Source organism: Anolis carolinensis, chromosome 2 (assembly GCF_035594765.1).
Source record: "Anolis carolinensis isolate JA03-04 chromosome 2, rAnoCar3.1.pri, whole genome shotgun sequence".
Lineage (NCBI taxonomy): Eukaryota > Metazoa > Chordata > Lepidosauria > Squamata > Dactyloidae > Anolis > Anolis carolinensis.
In genome coordinates this window covers 226022360-226039895 of record NC_085842.1, presented here as the reverse complement: position 1 = coordinate 226039895, position 17536 = coordinate 226022360, and the positions used below count along the sequence as shown (strand labels likewise).

The following is a 17536-nucleotide window of genomic DNA, read 5'->3' as shown; positions in this document are numbered from 1 at the left end:
CTTGATCGCAGAAAGAGGGGCTTTTCTTCAGTTCTTTATTAGCAGTGTTTCAACATAGGGCCCTTCCAGATAGCTGCTTAATTTGGAATAAGGATGTGGGATTAAAAATCCTAGGACCTCAAGGAGAGTTCATACATGGAGCTCTCAATCCCAGGAAATGGTCCCATGGTGATTAGAAAGGCTTGATTAATGCAGATTGAAGGTAACTGCAAAAAGTATGGTGGTACATCCATCAAATGTTTTATTTTGATTATTTTTTTTTCTAATGACTCTCTGATATGCATGGCATCTCATAAGCATTTTGCTATAGTTGCAGTGATGATGCGTATATAGTATAGTGCACACAGGAACATTTTCTGTTATTTCTTCTCTCCCTCACACCTGATGCCTTCAGGTTTGCCCTCTTTTCCCCTTAAGTGTCACTTGCTTGTGACATGCTGCTGTCTACTGTGTAATTTCAAGCTCTGTTTCCTTTCAGTAATACACGGGAAATGAGAACAAAGAAATTGTTGGAGAGAGTTCTTATGGGAATTACTTTCTTCTTATGCTTCCATTTAGCCACCTCTGTGTCCGTGGCTCCTCTGTCAACTGTTTCAGGATTTTAAAATGAGGATAAGTGTTGGAGCAATCTATACCAGCATACTGCAAGGAACTCTAGTTTTTTCTTAGAGCACTGGGACATACAGTTCAATTTATATCGGATTTTATGTGAACCTTTTTATTACAATGCCATCCCACAATGAAGTGCACATTATGGGTGTGCATTGTGTAGCCACCCCCCCCCCCCCCTTTAATCCATCTTTCTACTGAGTTTTCAGGCCTGTGTAGTTGAGCCCATGATCATTGTGCTACAGTGATGGTTAGACTAGAAGGCCTATGTAGTCTCTTCTGACTCTATTAATCTATGATTCAATGAATATTAGACTAAGATCCTGGGAGACAAGGATTTGAATTCTCATTCCATCATGGGAACATACTGGCTCGGGCTATGGCGCATAGTAGCCAGCAGCAATGAATCACCACTGACCGAGAGGTTCTTGGTTCGAAGCCTGGGTCGGGTTGAGCTCCCAACCATTAATAACCCTAGCTCGCTGTCCATCTGAGCAGCTTAAAAAAAGCTGTGTCTGTTATTACAGAATTCTAGATACTTAATGCGGGGAGGCTAATTTAACTTAATTTATGACCCCATAAAACTGCCAGCAGTGTTTTATGGATGATATTGGGAAAGTCACAGTCTCACACCCTTAGAGGAAAACAATGTCAGGCCCCCTCCGAAATAAACATAATTTTAAAGATGACAGCAAGGTGTAGTAGTTTGAACATTGGACTATGGCTCTGGAGAACAGGGTCCAAATTCCTGATCAGCCATGAAGACTCACTGTGTGATCTCAGTTAAGCTACACACTCTCAAACTCAAATGGCAACCCTACTCTGAAGAAATCTTACCAAGAAAACCCCATGATAGGTTCACTTCAGAGTCACTAGAAGTCAAAAATGACTTCAAGACATAAAACAAGTGTTTCAAGATCCCACCTCTTCACCTTCTCCACCTACTGCTAAATTTCTCGCATTACCTTCTCCTCCTGTTGCACTTGTCTAGCTATAATGTGACATGAAGATTGGGTTGCTGACCTGAAGGCTGCCAGGTTCGAATCCCACCTGGGGAGAGCACGGATGAGCTCCCTCTATCAGCTCCAGCTCCATGCGGGGACATGAGAGAAGCCTCTCACAAGGATGGTAAAACATCAAAAGATCTGGGCGTCCCCTGGGCAACGTCCTTGCAGATGGCCAATTCTCTCACTCCAGAAGCAACTCCGGTTGCTCCTGACATGAAAAAAAAAGTGTCATATTTAAAGCATCCATAATTTGGCTGCTGGTTTTGAATGTGACATATTATTGGCTGTGAGTTATTAAAAAAGAAACCATTATAGAAAAAAAGAAAAGAAAAGCTCATGTGTAAAGATCACCTTCCCCTGTATGTGTTTATGCATACAGTCGGCCTCCACATTTGTGGATTTTACTTTTGTGGATTTGGTTATTCATGGATTAGATTAAAATATTCTTTCTAGAAATGTCTAGTCATATTGTGTTGAAAGTACCATCTACAGTGGCAGTGCAATATACATTTTTATGATTTGGACACCTGGGTTGTTCATCTTGCACAAGCCTGTCACAGGAAGTTGTGTTCAAGAAAAGTGTCAAACTGGTAGTATTTATTATCAAGCATTTCCAATAGTCTTTTCCAGGACCTGATCCTTTTCCTTACCTGGTCCCTTTCTAGTTCAAGAAACCCAGAAATGACTTTGGGATCTCCTGCATATAAAACATGAACCATCCCATTGTGCTGCAATGCACATCTGAAGAAAATGTCTAAATTAGTGAGTGCACATCCAATAAGGTAAAAGTAAAAATTTCCCCCTGACATTAAGTCCAGTTGTGTCCGACTCTGGGGGTCGATGCTCATCTCCACTTCTAAGCTGAAGAGCCGGCATTGTCCATAGCCATCTTCAAGGTCATGTGGCCAACAGGATTGCATAGAGTATTATTACCTTCCCATCTGAGTGGTACCTATTGATCTACTCACATTTGAATGCTTTTGAACTGCTAGATTGGCAGAAGCTGGAGCTAATAGCAGGAGCTCACCCCACTCTCTGGATTCGAACTGCTGACCCTTTGGCTGGCAAGTTCAGTGGTTTAAGCCACTGCTCTACCGGGGGCTCCATGCACATCCAAGACAAAGTCTTAATTGGGGTCTCAAATCACATTGTGTTCCCATGAAGATTGCAGGCACTCTAAATGGGGCAAATGTGTTAGAGATTGTGGCATTCATTGTTTTAGTTTTCTTTCACCCCACAAAATCTAAATCATGTTTCGTATTTCTTTTCTGGCTATTCCCAATATTTCATTGCAACTTTTCGTTTCCATCCCCCAATACCTACGATTCCATAGCATTGAGCCATGGCAGTTAAAGTAGAGTCAAGATACATTACTTCGGCAATGTAGATGCAGCCACTATGAAAAAATGTCATGCCTTATAATGAGCATGTGTATTTAAAGAAATGAATAACCCGAAACAACAGAACCCCGAAATACCTAATTCAGTTGTTCCCAACCTTTGGGCCTCCAGCTCCCACAGTTGATAACAGCTGGTAAGCTGGCTGGGATTTCTGGGAGTTGAAGTCCAAAACACCTGGAGGCCCAAAAGCTGGGAACTACTGATCTAATTCAAGGATAAGGCAATCAAACCACCCCACTTTCTTCTTTATTCAGTCACCAGAAACTGTTTCATTTCATTTCAACACATAAAACGTGTTGAACATCTTCCTCTCATCCCCGAACAGCATTAATCTTAAAAAAAGAAGAGAGGGAGGTGAGAATGGCAGAGCGTCTTTGCTGTAGGCAATGTAAAACCTCTTGCGTGAGCTGATCAAATTAAATAAAGCTTCCTTGCTGTCAAGGTTCAAATCTACTGATGTGCCAACATTTATTCCATGGCTCTGTATTTAGCTATTAAGGCAGGCAAGGTCAGCTGTGCTTCATTGATCCAATATTTATCTAGGAGGAAGACAAGCTGGTTTCTCCCTCCGAAAAAGAAACCGAACACAACTGTGTTCTAACACAACTCTGGCCCACCTCTATCTCAGGAGAGATATGGCCCAGCTCCACCAGATGGCATTCTTACTCCAGTGAAAATAGAAACAGATGTTTTTCCTAGCACCACCTTTCAATCACCTGAGGGGCTCTAGGTTCAGCTTTGTTTTTCAGCTGATTTTTTTTTTAAAAAAGCAAATCTTTAAACTATGATGAGCTTGCCTGTGTCTCCTTTGGCAGAGAAAACTGGAAGAAAACATGTATATAAAAAGGACAGCATCTATCTAGCATTTGATAGGTAAATACACCTAGAGCATAATTATTGGAAAGCTTCCACATATAAAAATGTAGGATGCATGTATTTAAATGTTTTTAATATGTTATCAAGGATATTTCATGAGATATATTCACATATTTGATATTATATATGCTTTGGGGTGTAGGTATTTAAACCTGCAGTCTAAACTTGTAAAATGTAAGAATGGTGAGAGTAGTAGACACTTAGCTTGCAAGATGGTGTATAGACAAAGATCAAATCAATTCTAGGCTCTCACCTTTCATTCTGGAAGAACAGTTGTCTTTAAACCTTGGTTATTCGGGTATTTTGCACTTCAATTCCCAGAAAATCCAGCCACCATAGCCAATGTTCAGGAATCCTGAGAGATGAAGTCCGAAACACCAGGAGAATCAATGTTTAGGCATCATTGCTTTCAAACATTCTAGATCAGAGACAAGCAATGTATGCTCTACATTGGATCTCAAAAGCTTTTGTAGTTACTTTCATGTTCTTTCTTGGGTTAATTTTGCCACATTTGGATTGTCCCATGAAAAGATATAATACCCTGAAGACACCAGATTCTGGAAGCTAACAAGATCAGCCTTGGTTAGTGCTTGGATGTACGAGGGTTATCCAGAAAGTACATTACATTTTGGAATTAAAAATGAACAAATTATAGGAGAAAACATTTACCATATGCACTTGAAAGCCACACCCAAACACCACATCTCATGTAGTCGCCATTCAAATCTAGGCACTTATCATAGTGATAAATGAGCTTGGAAACTCCTTCCCCACTAAATTCTGCTGCCTCCGTCATCAACCCTTCCCTCTTTCTCCCTCCAGCAGCTGCGCAGTGTCACCAAAACACTGTGTTACCAGCCATGCCCCCATTGTTGGAAACAAGTGGCTGACGACGGAGGCGGTAGAATTTAGTGGGGAAGGAGTTTCCAAGCTCATTTATCGCTATGATAAGTGCCTAGATTTGAATGGCGACTCCGTGAGATGTGGTATTTAGGTGTGGCTTTCAACTGCATATGGTAAATGTTTTCTCCTATACTTTGTTCATTTTTAATTCCAAAACATAATGTACTTTCTGGATAGCCCTCGTAATACCACCAAGGAATATTAATGGAGGGCAATGGCAAACCATCTCTGAGTATTTCTTGCCTAAGAAACCTCTATGACATTCACGGGATCACCTTAAGTACCTCATAACATTGAGGTCACAATTGCGGCTGATAGTGGGGGAATTAGCCATGGATTGTGGCGAAATCGGCATGGGGCGGCCTGCATCACCCGCGTTGCCCCTCACCTCACCTCACGGCAGGAAGCATTGCCATCTGGCTTCTCCCCATTCTCTATGCAATATGGAAAGCCTCTCATGTTGCAGGTACAGCTATTTATGACAGTTTGACCTCACTTCAGGCACAGAGCACCACTGGAATTAGATCCATGATGTGTAATGGGATCCGTCGGGCTCTGAGGCTGAAGTGACATTGAACTGTCTTAGGACAGGCAATTTTGCCCATGTGATGAAGTCATATATCAGCAGGCAATTTGAAAATGGAAACTTTGGGAGAAAAAAAGCAACACAGACACCCACTCCAAATATAGCAACATTGCTCTCCTGGCCAGACATGCCACTCAGATACCTTAAGGAAAGACAAGAATTAAGTTGCATTAAAAGTATAAAAATACTTATGAATATCTTGAAGCAAACAAATCAGGAAGAGAAAGTGCTGTAGATTAAGAGAAATGCAATATAGCATATCATATCATAACAGAGTGTAACACAGTTAAATAAATATTTGATCATTCAAAAATTATTTGGCTATACACACACTGGACATGATCTTTGATAAATTAGGATTGCACGGATTTAATCTAATTGATGAATAGGAAGTAGGATTTTAGATTAAACTTTGGCAGAATAGATTTCAATGCTAGTTGGGACAAATTCTTTGAAATTTGATCATACTCTTCAATGGGTCAGGAAAGAATGCACTAAACAACAAGGCTTCAACCTCTCTTCTTATTCAAAAGTGAAGTGACTCAAATTGCTTAGTCAGCAGGAAGGACTGGGGAAAAGCTGCACCAAAGAGCTAATCAAAACTTCATTGCTATAACAGCAATAGAAAAGATAAGGATCAACTGCATTTCATTCTCTGAAGGACTTCAGACAATGGTAACTCTCAAAGTCTTACATCTACTAAGCAATGATAGCATGTCTCAGCCAATCTTAACAGCAGATCTCACAAACTGGAAACTCAATGAATATTTTCTTTTAAAGAAAGAACTGAAAAAAATGATGATTGCCATCACAAATCAGTTTCTTAGATTATAAATTCCTTCTAAAGCAATAACAATATATTATGAAATAGTTTATCTGATATTATCAATAGCAATGCCGAAAGGAAAGAAATTGACATTTTATGAAAACTGAAGGGTCTGGATGTGGTACTTGGAATTGCAAGCTTCTTAAGAAAATTCTAAACAAGTCTTGTTAATTTCTGATTTATATTATAATATGTTCAGTGAGCCTGATTTAGATTTTTTCAAAAAAGGTTTTGGAATGTTTTTCCAAGGTGGACATTCAGTTACAAAGAAAAAATCTGTTTGCTCAAAGATTTGAAAATGATGAGTGAAAATGTTCAGCACATTAAGCAAATTTGGTCACCCAGAGAAGAAAGAGAACAGTCTTCTCTTGATCTATACCAGATCCTGGGGTCATACCACCATGGCTGCAACGTATCTCCTGAGTAGGTTGCCAACCGAAGGTACCACACAAAAACCATGTCAGAAATAGACATGAAACATATTAGGATTTGGGGCAGCATTGGATATAAATATATAACAAAACAATGGAGACTGCAAGCTAAATGTCAAAACAATGCAGAGTTGTTTAACTGGCTATGTTCCTGGAACCAAAAGTAATTAATTTAAAAACTTGTGAAGTTACTGCTAGATATGTGGTTCACTTTGATGAATGAAACAGATTTGATGAGAAAGAAACTGTGCTTGATTTCCCAGAAGAACAAGAGGTTATGTTAGATTTCTCATAGGAATAAGAGACTATGTTAGATACCATAGAAGAAGAAATGGCCAATCTCCTGGAAACAAAGGTGCAAGTTGCAAAATGTGGAAAGCAAGCAGAAGGCAGGAAGCATCACAGAAAATAATAATAATAATAATAACAACTTTATTTTTGTATCCTGCCTCCATCTCCCCGAAGGGACTCGGGGCGGCTTACAAGGGACAAGCCCAACAACACAAGTTAAAATACAGAACAATCAATTAAAACATTATAACTACATAAAACAATAAAAACACATCAACAGAATTAAAACCAGGACAATAATAATAACTAAACAGAGGGTAAAATTGTGTAGAACTCTGAATAGGGCTCCTAGGAGGTATAAGGGCGATCAAAAATAGGGGCGGAGGAGAAGGGATGTAGTTAAAGATAATCTGATGACTGAGCTGGGTGATGGATAGACCAAGATCACAGAACAAGTTATTTGATGCCCCTTGCTCAAAAATGAAGACAATCAAGGATTTAACTGTTGGCATAGAAGATTAATAAATGCACATCTACTAAGCTCTCTCTTCCACGGGAATGGCAGACTCTCAGCCTCGGGTTAAATGGACAAACATTTCAAGCTTATTTATTTGGTTAAAAGAATAATTTATACATACACACAATGGTTCTTTTGAAAGTTATCTGGTTTGGGAAATAGCTAGAGGGAACTTGGCCAAGGTCCCCTTTCCCAGGAGATTATGCAAACAGTGGACTTGAAGAGGTGGCTGCCTTCAAGTTACATTTTGATTCATATAGTAGGAACAGTCTATATACTTCATCTAGTATGAACTGACACAGTACACAGTATATAAAAGATAAAAGTTACACAAAAATAATCAAATGGATACATTTTATTAAAAGGTTAAACACGATAGAGTTTGTAGGGTACAGCTGCTGCTAGGTTTATTCCAGAGCCTCTAGCTCAGTAGTTCTAGAGCCTTAGTATTTTGTAACTCCGGGTATCCGAAAAAGGTTTTTAATAAAAAGGAAAAAAATCATATATTTACTTGTAGTCTCTTAATGAACTATAAATCTTTCAGAGAGTGGGGGTGGAGTGGAGTTACCATAGCTCAATAACAGATGGCACTTCCACACAGTACCTATAATTCAGGAAAAAACTGGTTAAAAGGGGAGGGTGGTCAGATGACATTTGTGCTAAATACGTTCAAATGCAGAAACAGAGGGAAAGCCCATTTCAAAAAGATCCTCCTTTGTTCCAATCCTGTATTTAAAAAATCAGATTTTCCCATGACTCCAATAGACCAGAGGTGGAGGACGGAAGTCTAGTAGACCTCAGTGCCACAAATAAGACAGGTCTCCTTTCCAGACCTCGGCACTTTGCAGTGCCAGGGATGGAGACTCAGTTGCTGTGGCCCAATGTCCCCAATAACATGCCTTGGATACCAACACCTTTCCATCCGTCCATGGCTTGTCCCGCTTTCTACTAAGTTATTAAACTTAGTAGCTATGAAATCCTCTCCTATCCGATTTATCGTTGATCCACTCCTTTGGGCTGTATGCAAATCTACCATTTGCTAAAAAAAGCTTAATAAATACTCCTGTATAAATTGACCTCATGTATAAATTGAGTGCAGATTTTGCAGCCAAAATTATCGATTGTGATATGACCCATGGATAAGTTGAGAGTCAATCTATGGAATAATGAATTGCAGCTAGCTCTTGCCTTTCACTATGCTACTCAGAGAAGGAAATGATTCCCTTTATAAAAGAGTTTAAGGTACAGTACTCACATTTTCCCACACATTGGTAAGCTAAGTTTTTGATGTTGATTTTTTGACCAAAGTTTCTGGGTTTATACATAAATTAAATTAATCAAATCAAATCAAATGTTATACGTTTTATAAAGAAGGCTAATCTTGTTTCTTTTCCCCAGCTAGAATATATATGGTGGGTGGATGTGGGACTAGCTGTTGAGTTTCTTTCTTGTCAATCCAAGTACTCATGTTTCTCAACAAAAATTCAATTTGTTGCTCTTTCATGGCACACTGAAAAACCCTGCCCCTTGATAGGGATGGTTCTGTGGTTTCTGTTATGTAGTATGGGAAAAAACTAGCAGATGCAGTTATTTTCGGAGACATAAAACAAGGAATCAAATCCTGATTTCAGAAAAAGAAACAAGGCAACTGCACAGATGGTAGGTCCCCATGCAAGTTTATTGTTTTGGAAGACTGTTTGTTACCTAGGGATGTTTATTTGTACATGTATTCTTCTGTATTAACTGCCTGAAACAACTTTTCTTCTGCAGTCGAAGTAATCCTTAATAAAGGTATTGTTTCTTTTTGTTTCTTGCAGCTGTTCTCATTTCTGCACAACATATTGCGCAGATCACAATCCCCTCTTCTGGTGCTTTGATCTTTTTCTCTTTATCCCTTTGTACAATCATCCTATCTCATTCCACTGGAGGAAACATCCAAATATGAGCTTCAATGGTTACAATAATAGTGTCACTTTTACGAGGTCTCGAAAGTAATTTAGTTATTGCTATGCTTATAATTCCAAAAGTTAATTCTTTCCCCATTGTTAGGTGCCACTAAAGTCACATTCTAAAAGTCACATTTTATTTTCATTCTTGTTTGCTTCCACACAAATCTACCAACATGGAAAAGGCTGAATAATCAATGCATTTTGATTATGATTATGATAGCAATATGACCTCTTTAGTTAGAACAGGGACATGTGGATCTCTGGATGCAGTTCAACTAAAACCCCCTTAGTTTTGATGGCTAAGGATACTGTGATTTGCAATTCAACCACAACTGAAAGGTTGCCTTTTCCCCACCTCTGATCTAGAAGCACCATTTGACTCAATGGCAAAGATGCACGAACCCTTTGCATCTGACAAGAGTCACTGTAGAATTAATGCAGTTGGACACCATTTTAACCGTCTTAGCTCAATGCTATGGGATTCTGGGATTTGTTATTATGGTTAGGCACTAGGACTCTTTGGCAAAGAAGGCTATAGACTTTGTAAATCTGTGACTTCCATGATTCCGTAGCCAGGGCCGGCCGGAGATATTTTTCAATGTTAAGTGGGGGTGCTGAAAAGCGCCCCCGCCACCAGCCCCGCCTCCCGCACCCTGGCCCCGCCCAGCATGCCCTGGCCCCGCCTCCCACGCTGCGTGGGAGGCAGGGCCAGGGTGAATAGTGCGGGAGGCGGGGCCAGAGTTGCCCCCCCCGCCCAGCGTGCCCTGGCCCCGCCTCCCACGCTGCGTGGGAGGCGGGGCCAGGGCACGCTGGGTGGGGGGGGGCAGAGTTGGCCCCGCCTCCCACACTACACCCGCTCGCCTGTCTGGCCTTTTCTAGCTGGCCAGACTGCAGCAGAGGTCCCTCCAGGCCGCGATTGCGATTGCAGTCTGGCCAGCTAGAAAAGGCCAGACGGGCGAGCGGGTGTAGCGTGGGAGGCGGGGCCAACTCTGCCCTCCCGCCCAGCGTGCCCTGGCCCCGCCTCCCACGCTGCGTGGGAGGCGGGGCCAGGGCACGCTGGGCGGGGGGGCGGGGCCAGAGTTGGACCCGCCTCCCGCACTACTCCAGCTCGCCCGTCTGGCCTTTTCTAGCTGGCCAGACTGCAGCGGAGGTCCCTCCAGGCCGCGATTGCGGCCTGGAGGGACCTCCGCTGCAGTCTGGCCAGCTAGAAAAGGCCAGACAGGCCAGGGCGAATAGCATGGGAGGCGGGGCCAACCCTGGCCCCGCCTCCCACGCTATTTGCCCTGGCCCCGCTGGGCGGGAGGGCGGGGCACCGCCCTGATGGTGCCCCGCCTCGCGCCCAGTGCACCCTGGCCTTGTGGCAGCTGGCTGGGCAAGCCTTGTGGCCTGGCTGGCCTTACCCAGCCGGCAGCTGGCTGGGCAAGGCCAGCCAGGCCAGGGCGCACTGGGCTGGAGGCGGGGCACCATCAGGGCGGTGCCCCGCCTCCCGCTCAGACTGACGGTGCCCCCCCGGACCTGCACCCGAGGCGGAGGCCTCACGTGGCCTCTATAGTGGGGCCGGCCCTGTCCGTAGCATTAAGCTATGGCAGTTAAAGTGGCATCAAAATGCATTAATTCTGCAGTGTGGATGCAGCCTTGGTCAGCCTCATACTCCTCTTCTACTTCTGCAATAAGATAATATTAATATCCAATTTACGGGGATATTCATGGATTACTGCAATCTAAATCCTACTATTTATTTATTTATTTATTTACAGTATTTATATTCCGCCCTTCTCACCCCGAAGGGGACTCAGGGCGGATTACAATGAACACATATATGGCAAACATCCAATGCCAACAGACAAACAACATACATTAGACAGACTCAGAAGCATTTTTAACATTTTTCCAGCTTCACGATTCCGGCCACAGGGGGAGCTGTTGCTTCACCGTCCAGTAGTGGCTGTACTTCCGCATTCATTTCCTCGTGTTTTGCTGGCAGTTTTATGGTGTTGTAAATTAGCCTCCCGCATAAAGCGTCCCTAAATTTCCCTAATTGACAGATGCAACTGTCTTTCGGGGCTGCATAGGTCAACAGCAAGCAGGGGCTATTAATGGTCGGAGGCTTAACCCGACCCGGGCTTCGAACTCATGACCTCTCGGTTAGTAGTGATTTATAGCAGCTGGTTACTAGCCAGCTGCACCACAGCCCGGCCCCTATTATTCCCAACTACAGTAGATCTATAGAACCAAAGAATATATGCATGGACCTCATCATGTTAAGGATGGGATTTGACACGCACCATGACGCAAGTGAAGTGAAAGTGTCGTACGATGGACAATTTTGCCAGTTTGATGAGGCCCAAAGTGTTGACAGCGCCTAGTGTGGGGCATGGGGAACTGGTCGCTCTGCATCACCCATCTTGCCCTCACCCCATCCCACAGGGAGAAGCATCCACTGCCCAACTTCCCCCCGTTGTTGCCTATGCAACACAGGAAGCCTTCTGTGTTTTTGCAGCGGCGGCTTATCAAGCTTTCATTTCACTTGCACTACAGAGCCCTGCAAAAGTAGATTGACATTGTGGGATGGCAGCCGCGGGGCCACCACCAAAAAGGCCTTCTATCTCGTTCCCACCAAACACGCCTGTGATGGTGGTGGGACCAAGAGATTCTCTCTTGAGGATCTCAGGGCTCAAGTGGGTTAGTAGAAGGAGATATGGTCCCTCAAGTAGGCTGGGCCCGAACCTTGTAGGGCTTTGTAGGTTAAAGCCAGCACCTTGAATTGTGCCTGGAAACAAACCGAAAGCCAGCATAGCTGCTTCAGGAACGGATTGGTTCTTTCTCTATATCCCACTCCTGTGGATTTAGTGGATCTACTCCAGCTGGCACTAACCAGTAAGTTTCCGACCCATGTTTCTGAAGACTTTGAAATCTACATAGATGGCACTTTACTGTTCCAGTTCTTCACTGGACAGGTAGTTGTCCAGTTTAAAAGGGTATGCAAAGAGAGATCCTGTTCCTCTTTGTGCTAGCAGTTCTGGTCATTTATTTCATTTTTGACAATGGACTGAGCTTACATGTTTATCTGTACTATGGGGCACCGCTTTGCCCGCCATGACCCAAGATGGCCACTGTCTGCCCATAGACTACTGGAAGCTCTGGGTTGGCCCTTCAGGAGCAGTGGATACTGCCATCTCCTGTTGCACAATGTGTGGGAGTGAGTCCCCTTCCTTACTCTCTCTGCCTGAACTCCAGTTTGTGTAAATCAACCTATGGAACTTTTTTGCTCTGCCAGTATTACACTGGATCTTGGGCTATGTGTGCTTCTTTTTCTTAACCGCATTCTATTAATTTCCATTTTAATCCATTATCACAAAATGGTATAAAGTAAACACATAGCAGGAATTTTTTAAAAGCCACCCTTGTTAATACATTTAAATGAATCTTAAATAGATTCATTCTTCATTCAATTGGTAGCATATCTCTACACAAACTAATTCTGGATCAACTCTGATGCGATAAGAGCCTTTGTTGTAAATTAAAAATGAAGGCTCAATAAGTAGATGTGGAGTTAAAATTCTGGGCTTGCTAGCAAGTGCACCGTTAGCTTCTGTATAAATTAGAAATGGCATCCATGTTAGGAGGAAATCAGGATTAGTATGGGATTATTCTCAAGTGGCATTTTATGCTTGACTTTTTAATACCTAAGCACAAAATACAGGTGCCTCTTATCATTTCTAAAGGATGCACATTAAATAATGGATTTTACTTTTCCTGGTAGGCACGTAAGCAAGGACCAAATTGTTTTCCGCCTGCTGCAAGAGTATTTTTTGTTATAAAGCAGCAATTATGTGCACAATTTCATTGCATAGTTTCATTTGCACTCAAATGCCCATGTGAACCTATGCTTGGACCTCAGAAATATTACTTGTTTGGACTATAACTCCCAGAATCCCCAGCCAGCATCGTTATAATTGTTTTTTAAACAAGTAGTGTGTCCAAATCTTTCTTATATCTGCAAGTGGAATGGAAAGCAGGATGCCTTCTTGTTCTGGAGTGATTCTCAAAGTATGATCCACCAGGTATTTTGAACTTCAGCCTCCCAAAATCCTTATCAGTAGGATTAATGCTCAGGGATATAAGTTCCAAATATTTGCAGGTACGGAATTGTACAGCACTATTTCATGTAGTGTATTTGAAGGAGTTTTGTCTAACTTATGTGTAGTCTGACACTTTATATTGTTCTTACTTACGAACTGGGTCCACAAAAGAAGAGAAAATTCTTGAGGGTTGGAAGTCCCAGTTTACAAAAAGCTTTAAACCATTAGAAAGTGGTCTCATGATCTGACTGTTGACTAACCAATGCAGAGTGGTTTAATAAGGATGTGTCTTCCAATACTTGTTAGTGGGCCTACAGAATGATTTGTATGGGTCAAATTGTCCTCAGGAAGAACAAAGTCACCTTCAAGGATAGCCCCACATAAAAATCATTGCTATAATCAAAACTTTCAAGACTAAGTTACAGGGACATAGATCAGTGGGTAAAAGTCAGATGTTTCTGGAAAGCCCCAAATATACTTTCTTGAGATAGCGATGGAAAAAGTATACCCTCCCACTCCTTCCCAAAAAAGTGCAACATATCTTATTCCTGGATTCTTCCATTGATCAGAATGGATAAGAGAAATGCTATTGATTGTGGAGGCATTACATTACTTTTTTTATTAATCCCACTGTAACCTATTGACCACTATGCAACCAATATAAAAATCTATGGTATGAAACATCTTGTTACATATTAGTAAAGTTATTTCAGGGATCACTGAACTCCATGAATTGGGGGTCACAAACAAATGCACAGTTGATTAAACCCTTGTGCCGGCAGGACTGCTGACTTGAAGGTTGGGTTGCTGACTTGAAGGTTGCCGGTTTGACTCCAACCCGGGGAGAGTGCGGATGAGCTCCCTCTATCAGCTTCAGCTCCATGTGGGGACATGAGAGAAGCCTCCCACAAGGATGGTAAACACATCAAAACATCTGGGCATCCTCTGGGCAATGTCCTTGCAGATGGTCAATTCTCTCACACCAGAAGTGACTTGCAGTTTTCCAAGTCACTCCTGAAATGAAAAAAGAAAAGAAATATTCTATCATATATATTCTTGGGAGGGAAATTCCGTCAGCCTCCCTTGAAAATACACCGCTGACTCTGCCTCATTCACTGTATGCATGTATTGACTCTCCTTCTATAGTAAAGTAATGTTTCTATGAAAGACAGTTTAAATTTTCCTGCCAAGAGGTGAACTTACAATAACTTCTCTTACCGATCCTTATGAAAGTACATTAGAATTGCTGCATTCATGTCTGAGACCCTTCTTCTTTCAAAAACAAACAAGTGGAAACAAAACCAAGTCAATACCAAGTGTTCTTGAGATCTGGCCTTTAAAATGTATTTTAGGGCCCTTGCTGTCCTTCGGATTTGGCAGATTTCCTACATTAGGCATCAAGGATGCTTCAGTAAATCCTATGTTTGCAAAGTTTGAGATTAAGGACTTTTCTCACACAAGGTAGGCAAACCAGCATTGAAACAGGACCATCGCCTTTGCAAAATATGCAAACATGAAATTTACCTTTGCTGATCTGTTCGTTGCTGCCAATCCTGCAATGTTCCTGTCACCTTTTTAGTGCAGTGGGGCTGTTTTGCTTGTACCACCACTGAAGTGATGTCAGGAGATGGGATTCTCCTCCACTCCCATGCTTCCCCACTATCTCCAAGCTGTTTATTTTTTAATTTACAGCAATATTTGACTTTTAAAAAAATCAAGCAAATCAACTACAAAGTTGCCAACAACAACACTGTAGGAAGTGCAGGAAGGCACAGTTAAGAGGGCATGTGGAAGTACGGATGAAGGACCATGGATCAGCAAATATGGGAATGGTCCTAATATGGGAATGGAGAGAGGTGTGATAATGAGAATGCTCATGCTGGTATGAATCACTATCAGTGATAGTGTGACTGCTGTGAAATAGTGGATTTAGTGCAATAAAGTCCTACATTCCTAAAACTCGGTGCCAGCATCCTCTGCCGCAGCCTTTGCAGCATCCTAACTCCATTTTTTGAGGAATGTCACACATGTGGAACATGAGAAAGACATGTAGTACCAGAAAAAATTCAGAACACATAAAAGCAAAATATTAAGGTGAAGAAAACTGCATCCTATGACAGATAGATAAATTCCACCCTTTCAGGTGGCACCTCTTTTGAAAATGCCTTAGTATGACCAACAGTTAGGAAAGGGTTAGTGTCAACAGGACCCCTTTTACACTGCCAGATAAAATCCAGATTATCTGCTCTGAACTGGATTATATGGCAGTATAGACTCAGGCTGGATCTACATTGCCCTGTAAACTAAATTATCATAGCAGATTATCCAGTTTATCTGTTTTAAACTGGATGATATGAGTCTACACTGCCATATAATCCAATTCAAAGCAGATAATCTGGATTTTATATGGTAGTGTAGCTGGGGCCTCTTATAATCCAGTTCAAAAGAGATAAGAGAAGAAGAGTAGAATAGAGAAGGCTGAGAAGAGACATGATGACCATGTATAAATATATGAGGGGAAGTCATTGGGAGGAGGGAGCAAGCTTGTTTTCTGCGGCCCTGGAGACTAGGACACAGAGCAAGGGCTTCAAACTACAGGAAAGGAGATTCCACATGAAAATTAGGAAGAAATTCCTCACTGTGAGAGCTGTTCAGCAGTGGAACTCTCTGCCCCGGAGTGTGGTAGAGGCTCCTCTTTTGGAGGCTTTTAAACAGTGGCTGGATGGCTATCTGTCGGGGGTGCTTTGAATGCAATTTTCCTGCTTCTTGGCAGGGCATTGGACTGGATGGCCCATGAGGCCTATTCCAATTCTATGATTTTATGATTCTATGATTCTATGAATATGGATCATCTCCTTTGATAATCTGGATTACTTGGCAGTGTAGATCCAGCAGGAGCCAATTATACAATGACTGAAAATTTTATTTAGAGTAAAACCTCTACAGTGGCATTTATTTTCAAGTAAATATGCATAAGATTGTGTTGTAAGTCTTGGAAGCATTGCAGGTAATCACATTTTGTCTTCCACAAACCAGCAGCACCCACAATTTTTAAAGAAAAAAAATGAAACCATTAATTTTCAACTGTCAGCTTCTAGTAAATATCTTCACCAAACAAATGTTTTGTTTTGCTGTTGCTGCTATTTTCAGCCTTTGCTGAAATAAATCAGAGCTTCCACCTCATGCCTGAAAAGACAGCAACATTTAATTTACAGCAATTCCCCTTTCATTCATTTCCATGACTTTGCTCAAATAAAACATAATGGGTTGCAGCCTGCATTTGCATTTATGCTAAGTGTGAGTTGAACAAAGCACAACAGACTTACCTGCTATTGATGCCAAATTGACTGGTTTGTAAATACCTGAATTCATCGTTTCTCCTTCTTGCAGATGAATATAGTTATTTCCCACCTCCAGTCTTCTGACGCTACACCTGCTCTCCAGCAATGTTCAAAGATTACACACAGCAGCTATCATATAATGACTGTATGTTGCTCTAGCATGTTAAAATAAAATTGATCTGATTCTGGAGATGTGCCAATGCCTCTCTGAAGTAGCCAGGTCTTCCTAAACATCTTATCTGTTCTGGCCTCTAAGTCCAAAATAGTGAGTATCCATACCATTGGAACCATTAGATACCAACCTAGGAAACTCTGGATTTTGTGATTCAATGAAGTATTTGGAATTTTATGCTGGAGAAACTTAGTGTACACTCTCAGTGAATTAAAGCAACCTGGGCCCCACCTACACTGCCATTTCCAGAATGCAGATAAACTTCACTGAATTATAACTAATATTCAAGAAGACAGGAGCGGAGTCCAAAAGATTTTAACAGATTACAGAGATGATTGGCCGAAACTAATGAAATGAACTTCAATAGAGACAAATGCAAGATACCCCACTTAGGCAGAAAAAAATGAAATGCGAAGATACAGAATGGGGGATGCCTGGCTCGACAGCAGTACGTGTGAAAAAGATCTTGGAGTCCTTGGGGACAACAAGTTATATATGAGCCAACAATGTGATGCGGCAGCTAAAAAAGCCGATGGGATTTTGGCC

General features: G+C 41.9%; 1 long non-coding RNA gene across 1 annotated transcript; it reads right to left on the bottom strand.

Moving 5' to 3' along the window:
• Positions 1 to 14077: 14077 nt before the first annotated feature.
• Positions 14078 to 17036, bottom strand: LOC134295848 (uncharacterized). The gene is made up of 2 exons (XR_010002435.1): positions 16804 to 17036; positions 14078 to 14491 (listed from the first exon to the last, which is right to left on the bottom strand). It is a non-coding gene; the product is annotated as an uncharacterized LOC134295848 (long non-coding RNA).
• Positions 17037 to 17536: the final 500 nt, after the last annotated feature.